The sequence below is a fragment of the Microtus oregoni genome, unplaced genomic scaffold, assembly GCF_018167655.1.
Source record: "Microtus oregoni isolate MIOR12 unplaced genomic scaffold, Mior012 000037F_ref0000500, whole genome shotgun sequence".
Taxonomy (NCBI): Eukaryota; Metazoa; Chordata; class Mammalia; order Rodentia; family Cricetidae; genus Microtus; species Microtus oregoni.
The window spans coordinates 5,952,940-5,974,285 of record NW_024543096.1 but is presented as its reverse complement, the minus strand read 5'-3'; the positions used below and the strand labels follow the sequence as shown (position 1 = coordinate 5,974,285).

Genomic DNA, 21,346 nt, shown 5'->3' with positions numbered 1-21,346 from the left:
TCTCTCTCTCTCTCTTTCTGTGCTTGTGTGTGTGTGTGTGTGTGTGTGTATCTTTCATTCATTTTCCTTCCATTAAATGCAACATACTTTCCAATTATAAGCAACCAACCCTTTCAAAAATATTAAATGAGAAAATTTTTATGTCTTATAATAGACAGAATATAATAATGATGATTCCATATGAAAGAAAAATAATTTGGAAAATAAAAAAGAAATTTCACATGAACATTTTAGGGAAGAAATTAGTGGGAATATGGCATTTTGGTTATATTATATTTTATTTTTTTGAGACAGGTTTCTCTGTTTAGGCATAGCTGCCCTGGAACCTACTGTGTAGACTACTCTGGCATCAGATTCAGAGATCCTCCTGCCTCTGAATCCCGAGTGATGGCATTAAAGGCATGAGCCACCACCACAATCTGGCTATCTTCTAAATATAAATGTTTTGTGGCACAAATCTATTCATCTGAGTATTAAGATCTTTAAACAAATGCTAGATGTTTTAAAACTACACTCACTGGGTAGTAACAGATCATTGGGCTCATGTGATCCATCTCTTGTCAGAGTTCCTGCTTACTGAGGTTCTATCAGATCACTGCCATCAGATCCTCTCTCACCACCAGCACTGTGTGTGTATGTGTGTGTGAATGTGTGTGTGCATATTCCACATCTTAGCTCACAGAGGTCTTCATGTGTATATATGGCTCCCTTTAAAACTTTGTCTATTTTGTCATAAAATCTATTAAACTTGTTTCTTGGTTTATTTTCTTATATATAATTAGTAGGGGCCCACTTTAGCTTATCTGATGAACAATTCTAAATGGGTATCACATACTCAATGCAGAATAAGTTTATACAAAATACACTCCAATTATTCATCCTACAAATTACCTTGATGTTTGTTGTATATTTTTGGCTAACAAAGAACTATAATAGCAACAGACAGGTAAGAATCATTTCTGATCTTGCAATTTTAAGTTAGTAGCCAGGCCTTAAATAATGCTGAATACACATTTGTATTGCTTTTAATTTGTACTCTTTAAAAAATTTTTATGACAGTCCTCTGTCTCACTCGGATGATAATATCTTTCTGAGTTCTTCAACTTGCCAACATTAAAACTTTAAAAAAGCATTTTACAACAAAGTACAAATTCCTCAGTTTTTAATACCTTTATAAGCATTTCACTGCTGCATATTTTGTACCAACAAATGTGATAAATTGCTAGGACAGAGGTGAAAGATAGAAAAAAGAGTCCTTGGCAGGACGAAAAACCTGAGTATTTTTGGCCCTCAATTTAGCTATCTTTGGCCATTTTTGATCGTGCACAATTAAAGGGTTTCTCATACTTTATGTCATGTATATCGTAATAAAGTGACAGTGAAAAGCAAAATAAAATTATCATCTTCAAAATAATGCAAACTGCTTAGAATGAACTTTTTTTTCACTAAATAGCTTAAAAAGACTATTTTCACACTTACCCTCAAACATAATTATGGTCCATTTATCTAATGTTTTTAGTTTAAGATAACATGCTTTTTGTTTTGTTTATGTTTGATTGTTTTTTATTGAGTTCTGTCTTTTAAGACAAGGATTTTTTTGTGTAGCCCTGGGTGCTTTGGAACTCACTCTGTAGATCAAGCTGGCCTCGAACTCAGAGATCTGCCTGCCTCTGCCTCATGAAGATTAAAGTTATGTGCCAACACAGCCTAGCTTAGCATACTTTTCTAACCCGAGAAAAAAATAAGCAGGCCTATTAGAAGAACTGCTGGTTTCATTAAGCAAACATAAAAAATAAAAATATTATGCATGTAATTTTTAAGAAAATGAATTAGTTTATGTTCTAAGTAGCTAGATAGCCTTCAAATCAAAAATTCACCTTTTTGGGGAAGATATTCATTATTAATGTCATATATATCTCTTATCTTCCTAAAGCAAAGAATGATTTTAATTTTCCTTAATAATTAGTTTATTTATGGATATTAACTATCATTTGTGTTTCTCATTTTATATTGCTATTTCCTGCCAAAATATGTTTATAAATATCACATATAATTTTATAAATATCCTTATCACATATAATTTTTGCATTGGATAGTTAGAAAATATATTGAAAGTCAAAATTAGTGCTTGAAGAGAGGGATAAAGAGAACTGACATAACAAAGAGCTTGAAGGTAAGTACTCTCTGTGTTCTGCACTGTTATACTATTTTATTTCTGGATTAGGAACTGTATTCAAGTATCTGCTTGTACAATTTTTTTACCTATTAAAATAAGGTAAGTTAAGTCTAAACTTTTTAACCAATATGACAGTAAGTCACATGCAATGTTGTCCCATAACATAAGAAAATCTGACATGCTAACATTGAAGCTCTCCTAGTTGCCTCCAAATAATTCCATTATAAACCTTCTTACCACTTTGTCTAAAATAACAAGAACTAAAGCATTAATATCAATCTTTATTACCTCAATTTATAATCAAAGCTATTCTCAAGGATGCAAAGAGATTGATTCACACTGATAAAGTGGCTGATAGAAAAGTAGCCTTATGAGTTGTGGGATATTTTTAATTAGTCTGGTTCCTTCAAGCAAATATATTGCTTTGCTTATTCAGTCTGGTTCTCTGAGTAAAAAGCTTGGGCAACTGTCAGAACATGCTCTGTGAATGCAGCTGTGCGAGGAGACGCCAAGAGATCAGGACAAGAGTGACTGTGACTGTACTTTGCTACCATGACTCCTCTTAGCCTTCAGAGTATAAACTGTGTGATGCTCCGAATAAAGGCGGCAGTGCATGAGGCTTCAGTCTGCCTCATTTTTAGGCCCCAATCTCCCATGTTCATGCTGCCAACTAGAGCTTTAACAGGTGAGTTTGGAGAAAAGCCAGGAGAAATGTTTGCCAAAGTTTTAAAGCTTAGAAAATAAAATATCTTTTAAGAGAAAATATTTCTTAAAAATTGAATTTATTTATAAAAAAGACAAAATATAATCAAAGAAAAATAACTTAATGCTTATCCAAATTGCATTTTTATTCTTCATTTAAAAATTATGCTAAAATGTTCTTTATTTAGAAAACTATAACGTCCACCAACTTTTCTAAAAATATTTTCCTAAAACGATTCTTTGTTATAGTGATATATTATTTGTGTTTTAATAAATATAGCTTGCCCGAATATCAGAGTGCAAAGCAGCCATACTGGTCAGCCATATAGGCAAGACAGTGGTGGCACATACCTTTAATCTCTCCATCCACCCTAGTTAGTCATGGAGGCTGGGCAGTGGTGGTGCACATCTTAATCCTAGCACTAGAGAGGAATATAAAACAGGAGGAGACAACTCACGCTCAATCTGAGGATTCATGGAGGCAGGAATTCCCATTTCAGTCTGAGGTAGAGGCAAAAACCAATAGCTAGCAGCTTTGCTTTTCTGATCTTCAGATTGAATCCCACTACACTTTGTGCCAAATGTATTCTACTTGCTGCAAAGCTTTAACATACTGTAAAATAATATAAGCACAAAGAATGATGACATGAACCTCTTTGCAATTCATGGTTTTTAGTACTTATTAAAATTAGTTTTAAATGTTCTTTTTAAACTTTTTTAAATTTCTTTTTTAAAAAATTACAGTTTTCAATGTTTGTTCTCATTATGTATTTTGTCATTGAGTTGTAACTATTATTTAAACCTGTTTCTCATCATATTCTACTCTGGCTTGCCAGTCTCTTTTGCTGAATTTGAAAAAGAAAAAGGTTTCAATCTGGGTTCAAAAATCTTAGCAGGCCCAAGTTCCATCACCCACCCTCAACCTCAGTGGTGTGTTGGATGGTTGAAGATCGGAACATACTATGCTCTATTAGACCAGATTGCTTTGACACATAGAAAGCTGCCCTTATTCTCACTATTATATGGTTTCTTTGGGAGTTTGTAATCTTTCTGGAGTAGCAGATAAAAATGAAACTGAAACTAAACTTTCATGTCTACAGTATATTTGAGTCTCCACCAGAATTTTTGATTTTTTTTTTTAGTAGACAAAAACTGTGCTGACCAGTTCTGAGAAATTTTACCCTAAAAGCAATATACAGCAACATACAGCACTTTCATCTTCTATATTATTAAGATGAAGTTTAAACTACTTTTAAAACCTTAATTCAAGGGCTGGAGAGATGGCTCAGAAGTTAAGAGCATCGCCTGCTCTTCCAAGGGTCCTGAGTTCAATTCCCAGCAACCACGTGGTGGCTCACAACCATCTGTAATGAGGTCTGGTGCCCTCTTCTGGCCTGCAAGCATACACACAGACAGAATATTGTATACATAATAAATAATAAATAAATATTAAAAAAAAACCTTAATTCAAGTGTAGCCCATAGCTTGTTATTTACCTAACCAAAATTTTAAAATGTATTAATTTAAATAAAAAGTGAAAAAAGAAACTGTGTCAAGAGGTTGGAAATATGGCTCACTGGTTAAAAGTATTCGGTGTTCTTGCAAAGAACACGAGTGTGGATTTCAGCATCCACACAGTGGCTCACAACACCCCCTAATTCCAGAACCAGGGGACCTGATGTCCTCTTTCTAGCCTCTGCGAGCACCCGCACACATATGGTGAACAGACAGCCAAGTAGGCAAACACACACATAAAATAAAAACAACCTTTAACAGTAACACCCCTTACCTGCACCCATTACCAATCACACCCCATTACTCCATAACCCAACCTGCTCCCAATTACTCGACTACTTAAGCTATTGTGTTTGCGTAAACAATTGCCTAGATAGTTATTTCATTAAGAATTACATAATATCAGCGCTTAGGAGATGGCTCAGCAGTTAGAAGCACTTGCTGCTGCTCTTCCAGAGGACCCGGGTTCAGTTTTCTGCACCCACACGGTAGCCCACAACCATCTGTAACTCCAGTTTCCCAGGATCCAGTGCTCTCTCTTGACCTTCATGTGCACTGTATACCTGCAGACAAAACACTCGTATATATGATTTTTTTTTAAATTGCACAATATGTGGTCTTTCAGGTTTGACTCCTCCCAGGCATCTTTTCTTGGCTGACCTGTGTTTTAATATGTGTCTTCACTTAATTACTTTCACAGACAATATTCCAAGTTTGCAAACATAACATTTGGCTCATCCATCAATAAAAGGAAATTTGAGTTTTTGCCACTAACATCATCATCATCATCATTATTGAGTAATGCTTCTATAAATGTTATGTAAAGGTTGTGTGTGTGCCTGTGTGTGTGTGTTTGTCTGTCTGTCTGTGTGAACAATTGTTTGGCTTTCTCATAGATAACTACTCAGGAGTAGAATTATTAAATAACATTATATTTAATGATTCAAGGAATTTTCAAAAGATGCTACATATCCAACAGCTCAAGATTCCAGTTGCTCTATGATTTCCTGAACAATTGTTAGTATCTTTTAATTATAAACAGCTTAGTGAATGTGAAATTATGTTACAGTTTTAATTGGCATTCCCCTAACAATGTTGAGCATCTCTCACTGTGCTGTGTTGTTTCAAAACTTCTTTAGAGGCCCTGAAAAGATGGCTCAACTGTTAGGACTGGAGTTTGTTTCCCAGCTCACAACCATGTACAATGCGAGATTCAGGGAATCCCGTACCCTGCCCTTCCTCTAGGCCCACTTGCATGTGTGTATACACATACAGAGACCCACACACACCTAAATTAACAAATACCTGCTTTGGAAAGGCAATTATTTATACCCTTTTCCAACTTCTCAGTTTGGATTGTTGTTATTACTCCTGTTAAAAAAATGGTATAGCCTGAATAAAAGTCCACATCAGGTATTTAATTCCTCACTTATGTGTTTTTGGGTTTCATTATGTTATCATGATGTAAAATTAGAGCATTTAGTATTAGCTGGATAATTACTACTTTAAAATGTTAAGTGATATGCTATCAATAATACGTAACTGCTAGTAAACAAATATTTGAACAACTGATAAAAATACATGGGAAAACCAGCTGAGCAGACCAGGGAAACAGATGCCAAGATGCCATCCTAAAACAACCAGTAACATTCAGGACACTGTGCGTCCACTGGAGCCCAGTAACACTATCACAGCAGGCCCTGAGTATTCCAACAAAACTGAAGCACAAGAAAAAGACCTTCAACAGCCTGTATGAAGATGATAAATGTCCTTAAGGAGGAAATAAGTACATTCCTTAAAGGAAACCAGGGAAACATTTTAAAAAGTGAGGAAATGAATAAATTCCTTTAAAAAATATAGGAAGATACAAAAAATAGTGCCAGGAAATGAATGAAAGTGTTCAAGACCTGAAATGGAAACAGAAATAACAAAGAAAACTCAAATTGAGGGAACTCTGGAAATGAAAAATTCAGAAATTCAAACCAACTATAGAGGCAAGCATTGCCAACAGAATACAAGAGATGGAAGAGTCTCAGGTGTTGAAGATATGATAAAAAAAAATGAAGGATACATCAGTCAAAGTAAATGTTAAATCTAAAAATCTCCTGACACGAAGCAGCCACGCAATCTGGACAGTATGAAACGACCAAACATGAAAAGAGAAATGGAAGGCAAACTTGTTGAGGGTCTTGATCTGCTCATGCTCCTCAGTCCTCACCTGCTGGATGGCGGGGTTGAACTGCAGGTTAGAGGGGTGAGGAGGCTCTGGTTGATGGTGACCTCTTGGATGCCTCCTGCGGGGGGCACATGGGAAACAGCACCCCACAGCCACCACCAAAGCCAGCTCCATCACTAAACAGCCTAAGCAGGAGTAGGCTCTGGAGTGAATACCAAAGACAGTGGTGAAGGGAAGATGCTCTACGCTTTGCTCAAATACTGCCATTGTCACTGGGTGACTCTATCCTGGCTTTGTCCCCTCTTTGGTTAGACTATCAGCTGGCAATCAGGGTCTGAGGTTCTCTTCCAGAGATTGCCCCATAAGGATGTCTGAGTCCACTGCGCTGAGATGAGCTCAGGCCTCACATCACAAAGGACTGAACTGAGGCAGAAGTCTCTACATGGCAGTTTGAAGCCATCCTAGCCACACTAAATGAGACAACACACCAGTGTGCCACCGCTAGGCTGCCTGTGCCCTGTCTGAGAGCCCTGCCTTCCTTAGAGGGATGATGTTGGGAGCTCCGTGCTGGATTTTAAGTGCCAGGGCCAGGGACTACATTGAATGGGTTTAGGCAGACAGCCTGAGACAGAGGTCACAGTAGTGACAAGATCAGAGAAAAATTAAACTCTTAATTTCTCACACTCGGTGCCTCTGGGTGTGGATCCTGGAGCAACAGAACAAGGTCCTGGAAACCAAGTGGACCCTGCTGCAGAAGCAGGGCACCAAGACTGTGAGGCAGAAACTGGAGCCTTTGTCTGAGCAGTACATCAGCAATCTCATGAGGCAGCTGGACAGCATCACTGGGGAGAGGGCTGGCCTGGACTGAGGAGAATGCAGGAGACAGTGGAGAAAGAACTACAATCAGTAAGTGCATAGGCAGCAAAGAATGAATTTGTGACCCAGAAGAAGGATGTAGATGCTGCTTACACAAATAAGGTTGAACTGCAACCAAGACAGACAGTCTGACAGATGAGATCAACTTCCTGAAAGTTCTATATGATGCAGAACTGTCTCAGATGCAAACTCACACCTCAGACACATCTGTGGTCTTCACCATGGACAACAACTGCAGCCTGTACCTAGACAGCATCATTGCTGAGGTCAAGGCCCAAAATAAGGAGATTGTTCAGAGGGTCCGGGCTGAGGCTGAGTCTTGGTATCGACAAAATACGAGGAGCTGCAGGTCACAGCAGGAAGACACGGGGACAACCTTCACAACAACAAGCAACAGATCACTGAGATCAACAGCATGATCGAGAGGCTGAGATCTGAGGTCGACCACATCAAGAGCAGTGTGCCAACATGTAGGCTGCCATTGCTGAAGCTGAGCAGCATCAGAACATGGCCCTCAAGGATGCCAGGGACAAGCTGAAAGGGCTGGAGGATGCTCTGGAGAAGGCCAAACAGGACATGGCCAGGTTGCTGAAGGAGTCCCAGGAGCTAATGAATGTCAAGCTGGGCCCTGGTGTAGAAATCGCCACCTACAGGAAGCTGCTGGAAGGAGAGGAGTGCAGGCTGAGTGGTAAAGGCGTTGGACCAGTCAATGTCTCTGTGGTGCAGTCCACCATGTCTAGCGGCTATAGCAGTGCTGGCGGTGCCAGCAGCAGCTTGGGCCTGGGAAGAGACAGCAGCTACTCCTACAGCAGTAGCCATAGCTTTGGAGGTGGCAGAGTCATCAGGGGCGCCTCAGCTCCTCTGGTGGCAGGCCTTCCACTATCACTAACAACACCACCTCCTCCAGAAGGAAGAGCTACCAGCATTGAAGTCACGGCCACCAGACCTTGTCCCTGGATCCCCAGATTCTCTGCCTGTAGAGCCCTGTGCTCAGGTGCTGTCCTTGCTGGCTTCCTACCTCTGCTCTCTGGTTAGGGCTGAGGAGCTGAGTCCTTGTTGCTCCTCTCTGCCCCCCACCCACTAGGTCCCCACTACTCTTCCTCTGATTGTCATCTTCTGATCTCACATCGTGAGCCACTACACATGGTGTTCCAAGTTGTAGTTAGGCTGCTATGTTCCTGGCTCCCGGGCTCTGTCTCTGACACTGCCTGAGAAAGGGGCTCTCTGTCCCTTTCATCCTGGAAACCATTGTTGGGTCCTACTCAAATAAACAGGTAAATGGTTGCTTCCCTTTAGTTTCCAGTGGCCTGAGAAAACCCCAACTTCAATGTTGTGAGCCTCCCTGGCAATAGCTGCGATAGCACAAGCCAACAGTCCTGTGATATATGGAGTCTCTGCTCATGTAATGTTTCTCTGTTCTTTGCTTTCTTGTAATAAAGCTAAATAAAGCAGGTTTATAACATAAAAAAAAAAGAATAGGAATAAAGTTTGAGGCCAGTCTGGTCTACAGAGTGAGTTCCGGCACAGCCAGGGATATACAGAGAAACCCTGCCTCGAAAAAAAGAAAGAAAAGGAAAAAGAAAACCAACCAAACAAACAAACAAAAAAAATAGGAACAGAAGAAGAATATTAGCTCAAAGGCTCAGAAAATATTTAAATATTTTCAACACTATCTTAGAAGAAAACTTTCCTAATATAAAGGAGATACCTATGAAGGCCCAACAAGAAAATAGAATATCAAATAGATTAGACTAGAAAAGAAAGACGATGTATCAAATAATAATCAAAACACTAAACATACAAAACAAAGGGAGAATATTAAAAGTTGAAATGGAAAAAGACCTAATAACACACAAAGGCAGAACTCTTAGAATTATACCTGACTTCTCAATGAATACCATAAAAGTCAGAAGAAGTGAGACAGATGTCCTGCAGACTCTGAGAACAGATATTAGCCCAAATACTATTACCAGCAAAACTTTCAACCAACATAGATGGAGAAAACAAGATACCCAATAATAAAACTAAATTTAAGCACTATTTAATCACAAATCCAGCCCTAAAAAAGGTGCTAGAACAGTGGTTCTCAATCTTCCTAATGTTGTGACCCTTTAATAAAGTGCCTTATGCTGTGGTAATTCTCAACAATAAAATTATTTTCATGGCTATTTCCTAAGTACAATTTTGCTACTGTTATGAGTTATAATGTAAATATTTGATATGCATGATGGTGTAATGCCACCCCTGTAAAAGAGTCATTGGACACCAAAGGTGTTGGCACCCACAAGTTGAGAACAACTGTGCTGAAAGAAAACCTCCAATTTAAGAAGTTAACTACAAGCATGAAAATACATGGAATAAATAATCTCAGACCAGCAAACTCAAAAGAAGGGAAGCTCACCACCATCACCACCACCACCACCAGGAATAGCAGCAACACCAACAGTACCAACAAAAATATTAGAAATCTATAACCATTGACAATGGATACTTCTCAATGTCAGTGGTTTCAATTCTCCAATAAACAGATACAGAATAACAGAATGGATGTGAAAAGAAGGACCCATCCTTCTGCTACATCCAAGAAACTCATATCAACATCAAAGATAGATATTACTTCAATGTTAAAGGCTGAAAAAAAATTTAAAACAATGGACCCAAGAAGATAAATGACGTAGCCATTTAATTTCAAGCAAATAAATTCAAACCATAACTACTCAAAAGAGATATGGAAGGACATTACATACTCATCGAAGGGAACAATCCACCAAGAGGACATTTTAGTTCTTAACAATTATTATGCCTCAAATACAAGGGCAGCCAGTTTGTAAAAAAAAAAAAAAACTACTATAGCTTAAATTACCTATTGGCCCACAGTCTACTGAATGAAAAAAAAATATGTCAAGACAAAAGTAAAGAAACTAAGACTTTCTAAAACTGAATGAAAATGAATATACAATATACCCCAAATCATGAAACACAATAAAGGCAGCTTTAGAAGCAAGAATATAGCACCAAAAACCTATTTAAAAAAAAACAGAAGCCACCTCATATAAGAAATTTAACAGCACATCTAAATGCTCAAAAACAAACAGAATAAATCACACCTAAAAGGAGTAGAGAGCAAAAAAAACTATCAAATTTGGGGCTGAAATCAATAAAACAGAAACAAAAAGAACCTTAAAAGACTCAATGAAATAAAGAGTTGGTTCTTTTTTTTTTTTTTTTTTTTTTTTTTTTTTGGTTTTTCGAGACAGGGTTTCTCTGTGGTTTTGGAGCCTGTCCTGGAACTAGCTCTTGTAGACCAGGCTGGTCTCGAACTCACAGAGATCCGCCTGCCTCTGCCTCCCGAGTGCTGGGATTAAAGGCGTGCGCCACCACCGCCCGGCCTTTTTTTTTTTTTTTTTTTTTTTTTTTTTTTGGTTAAGAGTTGGTTCTTTGAGAAAGTCAGTATTATTGACAAATTCTTATCAAAATTAACTAAAGGGTGAAGAAAGAATACCCAAATTAACAATTCTGAACAATAAAAGAATTGATGGAAGTCTTACCATTTCTGATTTCAAGATTCACCACAAAACTATAGTAATAAAGCCAGCATAGCATTGGTCTAAAAACAGACACATTAATCAATAGAATCAAACTGAAGACCTAGACGCAAATCCACACACTATGGGTACCTGAATTTTGATACAAAGCCAGAAGTACATACTAGGTAAAAGACAGAATTTTTTAACAAATGGTGCTAATCAAACTGGATGTTTGTATGTAGAAGAATGCAATAGACACACATTCATAACACTGCCCAACACCTTATTCCAAATGGATCCAAGACTTCAACATAAAACCAGATACACTGAACCTGATAACAACACACTAGTCTTCTATTTGATGCTTCAAGCATGATGCAACTGAGACAAGCTGTCCTGACTGAATTCTTCTTCCAGAATTTATAAGTATATTAAGTAGCTTTTATATACTATTAATTTAAGGGAATTTGAAATGTAGCATTGGCGAACAGCAATAAGGGTTTTGATACAGGCGGGTTTGGGACTTCGGTATCTTAGGTATATATGTACATATTTGGAGCTGAAAAATCTGAGTATTTTTATAATAATAGAGATAAAGAAGCAAGAGAAGGAGATCTAATTTTAGCTAATACTTGGCTCTTTGTTTCTCTTGTTTTAAGAACATTATGTAGTAATCTGTAAGATGGTGCATGCCTGTAACCCCAGGACATAAGATACTGAGGCAAGAGAAATATGGAATTCACGACATAGCTAGAACTGGTCTCATGCTCCCAGCCCTTCCATCAACATATAGGTAAAGCACCCTTTGCTGGAAGCATCACTCAGCAAGAGACACTCATCCTTCTCCCTGTAGACTCAATTTTCACATGGGCAACAACTTTACTTTGTTGAAATGTTTTTGAATACTTTACAAGTGTCACATTCATTGATAAGGAAGGGAGAGGAAAGTCCTATTATGTTTTATTTAATTTACTGTTAAATTTTATTTTTTAAATATTTTCTGGCCTAATAAGTTGAAAAACTTCTTCGGGCAATGAACCTAACCTTGGTATAACCAGTACTAAACAGTGATTAGTGGGTGTCAGTTAGACAAATGGTTAGCTGTGTGAACAAATTGATTTTCTCTCCTCTACTGCAAGATACACAGACTGGAGGTAAAAGCAAAAACACTGGGGCTAGTGAATACCGAAAATAGTAAGATTAGATAAACAGTGCTGAAAATATGTACTGACATTACCGCCCACCTAATCAAGATTTTCCTAGTTCAGATCACCTAAAATACACCAACCCCATCAGAGCTGATGAATTTCTAGTCATAAAAATAGACATAGTTGTTTTCCCCATTTCCTTAGTCTTTAGGCCCTCATGACTCATAGAGGACACAAGTCTCATGATTTATATAAACCAGTTATGGTAAGTAACCCATATTCATAAAATCATATGCCAGCTCTACTTCAAGACTGTATGGGCTCACAAATGAACTGGTACGGGTTTCTTCCATAACACTGATACTAATTTCTTTTGGGACAAACAGGAACATCTGACCAAATTCTCCAGTATTACTTTCTCCAACTAAGTTTTTACTTTCAGTCGTTAATGCTGAATAATATAAAATACTGGTTTCGTTATAACAAATAACCAGAGTGTAAATCATTTTCTCCTTTTCAAGGGTTTACGACAGATGAGAACTTATTTATTCAGATGAATTACGTGCAATTGAAGAAAGAGAAGGACACTTTGAATTATGGAGCTCTCTCACTAATAACTGTAACTACTTCGATTGGTCTTAAAAAAAAGTCTGTCATGGAGTACAAAACTTTGTTGTTGTTGTTGTTATTGTTTTCTTTTGTTAGTTTTTCAGGCTACTATCTCCCTATCCTCCTTGCTGTCATCTATCAGGTAATTCCTTCAAAAATCCTTGTCATCTTTTAAAGTTAGAAGTCTCTGGACCACTCCTCCAGTGTTCCCCTCCTACCCAAATACTGGAATCATGTAAGCAATGTCAACATATTACACAAACAATTTAGACTGATTTTTTATTCTTGATTTGTTCAGAAATTACTGATTCTCCAACTGTCAGTAATATCAATGGATATTTCTTCAAGTTAATAAAATATTGAGGAATAAACCTAAACAAGGATTATATTGATCTTTACAAGGAAAACATTAGATCTCTGAAGAAAAAGGAAGAGAAAGACAGTAGAAAATGGAAAGATATTCCATATCCATTGATTTGGAGAATTAATATTATGAAATAATCATTTTTCTAAAAGTTATTTACAGAACTAATGCAATTTTAATCAAAATTCCCATCAAATTCCTCACAGAAATAGAAAAGTTATCCTAAAATGTATATGGAATTGCAAAAAAAAGTTAAATAAACCAAAACATTACTGACCACCACCAACAAAACAATGCTGGAGAGATTGCCATTTCAGATATTAAGATATATTACAGAGCCAAATACAGTGTTGGCGCAAAAATAAACACGTAGAGTCATGAAACAAAACAGAAGTCTTCATACTTTACTATTTGACAAAGATGCAAAAAACAAATACTGGAGAAAAGAAGGCATCTTCAGCAAATGGAGCAGGAGAACTGGATGTCCACAAGCAGAAAAATAAAACTGAACTCACATCTATCACCTTGCACAAAAACTAACTCCAAATGGGTCAAATCTCAAAATGTGAAACATGAAACACTGACATTTCTAAAATAAAATATAGGCAGCACCCAACATGATATAGGTGTACAATTTTCTCAACAGGTCTCCATTTGCTCAAGAATTAAGATTAACATTTGACACATAGAACATCATAAAAGTAAAAAGCTTTTGCACAACTAAAGAAACAATCACTCAAGTAAAAAGAAAGACCACTGAATGGGAGAGAACCTTCGCCAGCCATACATCTGATAGAGGATTAAGTTCCAGAATATATAAAGATCTCCAATATATATATATAAATATCTCTCATTCATATATTTATGAATATTTATGAGATATTTATGGCCGATTAAAACTAGGGTGATGACCTGAACAGAAAAGTGCTAAGAAACACCTCTTTAAAAAAATAGTTTATTGTCTCTAGTACTTAGCAAAATGCAAATCAAAGCAATAATTGAGATTTCATCTTGTCCCATTCAGAATGGCAGGTAATCAACCAACCAAACAACAAATGCTGGAGGGATAGGGGAAAGGGAACCCGCAGTCACTGTTGGTGAGACTGTAAACTGGTGTAGTCACTGTGGGAATCAATGCGAAGAATTCCAAAAAGCTGAAAATAAATCTACCATAATGCTCAGCTATACCATTGCTTGGCATATATTCAAAGGACTCAGCACCTTATTCCACAGATATTTGCTCAGTCATTTTCCCTGGGGCTCTACTCACAATGGTTAGGAAATGAAAATAATCTAAATGACCTTCAACCAATGAATGGATCAGAAACATTAATAGATATATGGAAGGAAGTAGAAAAGATCACATTGAGTGACGTAAATGCAACCCAGAAAGACATGTTCTCCTTCAGCTGAATATCCTAGCTACAAATCTTCAGATGTGAGCACATATTGTGGAGTAAGGATAAAAAGGGGGAAAGTACAAACGGACAATTGCCAGGACAGGAAGTGGAGGAGCAATAAAAGTGGGAATATCTCTGTACAAGTGATCTGATGAGCATAATGGGAAAAGCGGAGAGGGAGCTCTAATAATTGAGGTAGAAGGGAAATAAAGGACAGAGAGGATATAATAACAGTTAGGGTCTTTGAAAAAGTCCTAAGAAGGGGCTGGAGAGATGGCTCAGAGGTTAAGAGCACTAGCTGCTCTTCCAGAGGTCCTGAGTTCAATTCCCAGCAACCACATGGTGGCTCACAACCATCTATAATGAGATCTGGTGCCCTCTTCTGGTGTATACATGTTAAAAGAACATTGTATGCATAATAAATAAATAAATCTTTAAAAAAAAAAAGAAAAAGTCCTAAGAAATCATGTCATTAACTATTTACCTAAGGGGTGGAACCTATAATACCTGTAAATTTATATATAGTTTACATGAAATTTTCTCATATGATCTGACAATGCTCCATCCAAGAGCCAAAGACAATCTAAGAAAAACCTCAACACCATACATGAGAAGCCCCTTTTTATTCCAGATCTGTGAAAGAATCCCCATAAATTACAGACTATTGTTATAGCTCTAGGTTGCCCACCAGGGGTGGAAGGTAAGACCCTAAGACAGCATGAATTTCAAAGGCCCCTTGGCTGAAACTGAGGACCATCTTCCATGGTACCTTGATGGTACCAGAAGATGCCATGTAAGCTTCTTGGAGGAGATCATATAACCTCCACTTTACTAAACCAGCATAATCCCTAAGTACATGAAATATGTCTGTCCTTATAAGCACAGGTAAATACAGCCTCACTCCTCATCAGAGAAACTTCTCTTTGCAACAGAGACCAATGCTGAATTGCTGTGGAACAATCTTTTTGTATACTGTGAATATATGTTATTCTCATTGGTTAATAACAAGCTTACTGGCCAATAGTTAGGCAGGAAAAGGTTATGCAGGACTTTGAGACAAAATGAGAGTGTGAGGAGCTGAGGGTGGAGTCAGGAAATGCAGATAAAAGATGATCATGCTGATAAAATTTCCTGCCACGTGGCCAGGTGTAGATAAGAAAAATGGGTTAATTTAACTTGTAAGAGCTACTTAGTAACAAGCCTAAGCTGTAGGTGAAGCATTTATAATTAATATTAAGTCTCTGTGTGGCTATTTGGGAATGGGCTGGTGGGACAAAAAACCCTGCCTACACAGAATACCACAACCAATTAAAATGTAAAGTTGTGGATCCCAGGACTAAAGGATATATCTAAAAAAATAACTCCTATACTTAAGATTCAAGGAACATTGCTGAAGAGCATTTGAAAAGACTTAAGATGGAGAGGATCAGGGAGTATGTTGTGTCATTGTATTTCCTGGTAATATCAGATATCCTGTCCATCAAGAGTCAGCATGACTCCCTAAACACAAGCTGAACAAGGGTAACAACAGACATGCCAGAGTGGACAGGGGAAGACCATGAGGCTGCAAGCCTACATAAAGAACTGCAGCAACTACAGAGTGCCGAGAACAGAAGAAATAGTTTTCACAGGCAAGAGCACATCAATTGGTCATCTAATGCCAATGGTCAGCTCTTTAAACATTCATATAAGTAACATCATACAGACCAAGCAGGTTCTATTTAGGACTACATATATATATATATATTATATATATATATTATAACAACAATTAATGAAAAGAAAGGAGACCATAAATTTTGGAAACCAACAAGGGGTATAGGGAAGATTTAGAAGGAAGAAAAGGAAATGATGTAAATATAACCTCAAAAATAACAGACAGAGAAAACTAAAATAACCCAATGAATAAGCAAACAAATGGGCTATACTTAAAACTCCCCCATTTTCCAGTGTCAGGGAATTTTCTTTAAAGGAAGAAGAGCTAAAAATGGACTTTTACTATTTTTTCTTTCTTTCACTTTGTTAGAAACAGGAGAAATGCCATGATTTGTTATACAAATTATGAACATTTATAGAGTATATTATTATATCTTTATAGATATAGACAGTATACAACTAAATCGGGGTCCTTAAAAATTTAAATTCTTTAAAACATAATTTTTGATTCATCCACAACAATTGTACATATTTATATGGCTAAGCATGGCATTCCAATATGTTTATTATAAGTACTTTTAAATATAAGTAATTAACATTTCCATCAAAGGTTATATAATGTCCATTTTTAAATGTTATGAATTGTGGCATCCAAAGCTTGTAGTGCTAATTAAAGTGACTTCTTTAAAACCAAAAAAAGGGAAAAAGAAACCTGAAATCTGAAGCTTTTTTCCATGTCATTTCCTTTCCCTTATCAGTTCTTCTGTAATTCACTTTTAAAGTGTCAAAAGCCTATTAATGAATATGGAAAAAGTATAAATGTTAAACTGATTATACCAGGCTAATTGATCTGACCATGGGTAATTAAAAATTGATAATAGTGCTTTTTTAACTCGTAACAGTATTTTCATTAGTTTTTTTCTTTTCTATTCTCTTTTAAGAAAAGGGAATCTCAATTTTTTTCCTCTTCACATATAAAATAGTTTCAGATAGATTTATAATTCAATGAATCTCAAGTACATTTAACATTCAAACCCTGGATGTCTGACACAACTTCTTCACAAAAAGTGCTTTTTCCAAATCTGCTAATGACAGTAAGATGAACACCTACCAAAACTCACTTACAGACATAATTTAAAAAGAGGTAATGTGCATATACGTGCGTCAGAGATCAAGTTCAACAAAAATACCACTTACTAGGGTAGGGGTACGGCAATTGGAGGAGTAGTAAAAGGCATGAAGACACGAGTGAAAATAACAAAACAGAAAACATAGGATAGTACCGGGAGGGAGTTCCAGTGAGTATTGAAATCACCTGCATTTTATTTTCATTTGCTTACAATAAACAGCCCTGACCACAAAAGGTAGGAGTAAGACTAAAAAAATTCATTAACATGATACAAGGAAGTGAACAGTTGTGGGTTACATTCTTAATTAAACATTCTATCGCTAGTATAAGACAAGTAATGCTCACACCCTAGACCAAAACATTCTGTAGTCAAACCACTCCCTGGGTGGAATCCATTATTATCTCCCTAAGGGAGTAGGAACTCAGTTGGGGTAAAAAAAAAAAAATCTACTTCTCTATTCCTGAAATACAAGAACTGGATACTAGCCACACCTGTTTACAAAAACCTTGAGAGAGCAGAACTCTCTGTTCTAAATCTCGGTGGAACCTTTATTTGAGGTCGAAACAGACAATAACGTTGAAGGAACAGAAGTAAATTCCCACTCTCTGGTCAAAGTGGAAATAGGCTCACATTTATGGGCCTCCACATATATGTATTTTATAATATATAATTTATATTCAAGTAATTTATATTGATATGTAACATATACTCTAAAAAGGCTATATAAATGTTAAATTAATTAAAGGTGGTAACCTTTATTAAAAAAAGAACTAGTTTCATTTTCTAAATGGGAAAGACTTAAATTAATACTATGTAAATAAAATGGATATTTTTACTTACATACAGATTACATGAATATTAATGGAATTACACACCAGTAATATAAACTATGAAGTGCAGCTATACATCATCTCCCAGAAAACCAGACTTTTGTTTTGTATATTATTCAAAATCTAGCGCAGAATAACAAGAAAATAGTTTTTGATAAGGAAAAAACTTGGAGTACTTTTAGAAATGGTATCTCAACATTCTCTATAGTCTCTTAGGAACTTGAAAATGCACAATTTTATGACAAACAACATTTTTGTTTGTTTATCAAAATAGGGTTTCTCTGTGTAGCACTGAAGCCTGTCCTGGAGTCAGCTTTGTAGACCAGGTTGGCCTGGAACTAGGAGATCTGCCTGCCTCATCCTCCTGAGGGCTGGGATTAAAAGCCTGAGCCACCACCACCTGACCCAAACAACATTCTTTATCCTGCTCAAGTGATTAAGCATATCCTGCTACCATTTAAAAGGTACTCAGTGATCAGCAATTACCAAAAGTTTATTCAGTGATGATTCAGGCTTCATTAGATTCCAATACTTTAAGATGATTCAGCTGACCGTTAACATTCTGGGATTATGAGGCAGCTGGGACAGTGGGGAAAGCTCTGTTTTTGGAATCTGACCTTTTGCAATCTGAACCACATTGCTAGCTCAAGACCTTCAGAACCTTGGTCAGGTCACTCCTGGTGAGGAACACAGGATGCCAACCGACTGCAACACTGTGCCTGATTTGTGGCTTGTTAGTTACTTTCATATCGAGTTACCATCCTTGTTCTTTCCAAATGCTTACATATTTATAAATTTATCTTTTCACAGTACTCTCATCATAACTTATGTTAACATGTCTAACGGGAAAATCATTAGAATTTCAAAATATCAATGCATACTGTTTGGAAATACATTATGAGGTCATGTCACTAAAGGTGGTTAGAAAATACTTGGTGGATACGTATGAGAATGAGTTCCTGGAAGTCTTCATGAAGACTTCTTGAGGGATTAACATAAAAAAAAAATGACCTGACTAATGGACCCATTCATCCAAGGCCTAAATGGAGAAGTATTCTAAAGGAATTACTTACATAAAGTTGTAATGAACTTGGTGTAGCAAACACTGACAGGCCAGTTATGATTGTTAACGTAGATTTTCAAATCAACTCTTTCATCCAAGGTAAAAAGTTTGTAGGTTTCTATCCTGTAGAAGTGAGACAATGTGCCATATTAAAAAAAAATAGTAAGTATTAGAATAATCTTTGATAGTCCATCTAAAGGAAAAGGCTTCCTATAGAATAATGGGCTACATTTCTAACTGGCTGAATGATAGTGCCAGAAGCAGCAGGCATACTCTAAGAAATTTAGTTTTAAAAATCCAGAGGCTGGGATATGTCAATTCCAGTAGACACCTGTGCTCTCAGACACTCAGTTTCTGCAGCAAATGAAAAGAAATAGAACGAATGTTTTTCTTGTGCATATTAAACCTCAAGAATATCCAGTATCAAAAATTAATTTAATTTGTGGGTAGTTAATAAACATCATTAATATTATATATACTAATATAGATTATTTGCTTCTTTCTTATTTTGGGAGAATTACTGGTTGGTTTGTTTTTCATACATAATTTCTACTTGTATCTCAAACTTGGAATCTTTCTGGTGTACTATGATGATTGGCATGGGACACCATGTTTGCTCTTCCACATACACTGATGAGCTCAATAACCAAACAAAAACAGAAAAAAAAATTCTAGGCTTTCTAGAGAAATTTTCTGCATGTAAATGGCCCATGTTAAATGACCAGTAATACAGTTTAACAGTTTAATAATTTTCAGATCATTAGGATCACTATGACATTCTTCAGATAAACCTGTCTGTATGAACACATAGCTAACTGCTTAATACAATCACATGATAAAAATTAAGAATCATCATGATTATGGACTTCACGTCAATATATAAAAAATATACTATACTCAAGATAATCTGCTTAACTTATAGGATTCATAGATCAAACCTTTCAAATATAGCCTCGAACCTACTCTTCTCTAGCTACTATAAGAATAAGTTGAAAGGCTCCAAGATGTTCTGATTTTCAGCTATGTATTTCTGACCAAAAAACCAAAGAAAGCAGGAAAACCCTAGCTTATCAAGTATTGTTAATTTTATGTGTAAAATTCAATCAAAATGTAACAACTTAGATAGATCATAAAAAATTAGCAGGTAAGAATAAGATAGTTTCGTCCTAACAGAGCTTAGCCACTAAAATGAATAAAGCAGACAACATCCACATTAATATTACAGACAGACAGCCTAAGCCATTCCCTGATGAAGGAAAATGCAGGTCCAGAAATCACAGATACCAAAAGTACTGATGTCATTAAATGGGAAAACACATAGGCAGGGAAGCTCTGAAGAAGACTGGAAAGAAAATAATACTGCAGCTAGGAGAGACAGAAACAACAGCCAGTCTAGAAGGGCAGAGAAGTCTGCACATGTGGGAACCTGAGACGGGAGGATGTCAAAGCCATAGTCTGTTAGACGATGCAGAAAGATAAAAACAGTCCAATCTGCTGTGACATGTTAGCCCTTTCCTCTGCTTACTGAAAGCTTACTTATTTCCTGAACTGGCAAAAGCCTTAACAGTCAAGTAAAGGCTGTGCAGATAGACTTATGTTTGAGGGTCAGGATGAGAAACAAGAGATAGTTTTACTTTTAAAATGGTTTCCAAGCCGGTCGGTGGTGGCGTACGCCTTTAATCCCAGCACTTGGGAGGCAGAGGCAGGTGGATCTCTGTGAGTTCGAGACCAGCCTGGTCTACAAGAGCTAGTTCCAGGACAGGCTCCAAAACCACAGAGAAACCCTGCCTCGAAAAACCAAAAAAAAAAAAAAAAAGAAAAAGAAAAAAAAAAGTTTCCATACAAACACGGTCAGAATTTCCATAAAACTGATAGTAGAAGAAAATGGTAAAATTATTTTAAATAGCAAGAGGATAGCTTGTTTTACAATCGTAACTGTTTCCTAAAAATAACAAAGTGATAAATTTTTTGCAGTTATGACACGTTAAAAAGAAAAAAATATAAGTTTGGGTAACTTTTAATTTCAATTTTTTATTTTTTTGCTTAGTTATGTGTATGAGTGATTTGAATGACCACATGCATGCCTGGTGCCAGTAGGGATTAGAAGACACTGGATGCCCTGCAACTATAGTTACATATTTTTGTGAACCAATAAGTGAGTACCAGAAATTGAA

General features: G+C 36.6%; 1 protein-coding gene and 1 pseudogene across 3 annotated transcripts in view; one reads left to right on the top strand and one right to left on the bottom strand.

Annotated features, from left to right (window-relative positions):
* Mbd5 (methyl-CpG binding domain protein 5) overlaps positions 1-21,346 on the bottom strand; it is a 296,787-nt gene that overhangs the window by 216,145 nt on the left and 59,296 nt on the right. The window lies entirely within an intron of this gene.
* On the top strand, positions 6,546-8,374 carry LOC121433155 (annotated as a pseudogene).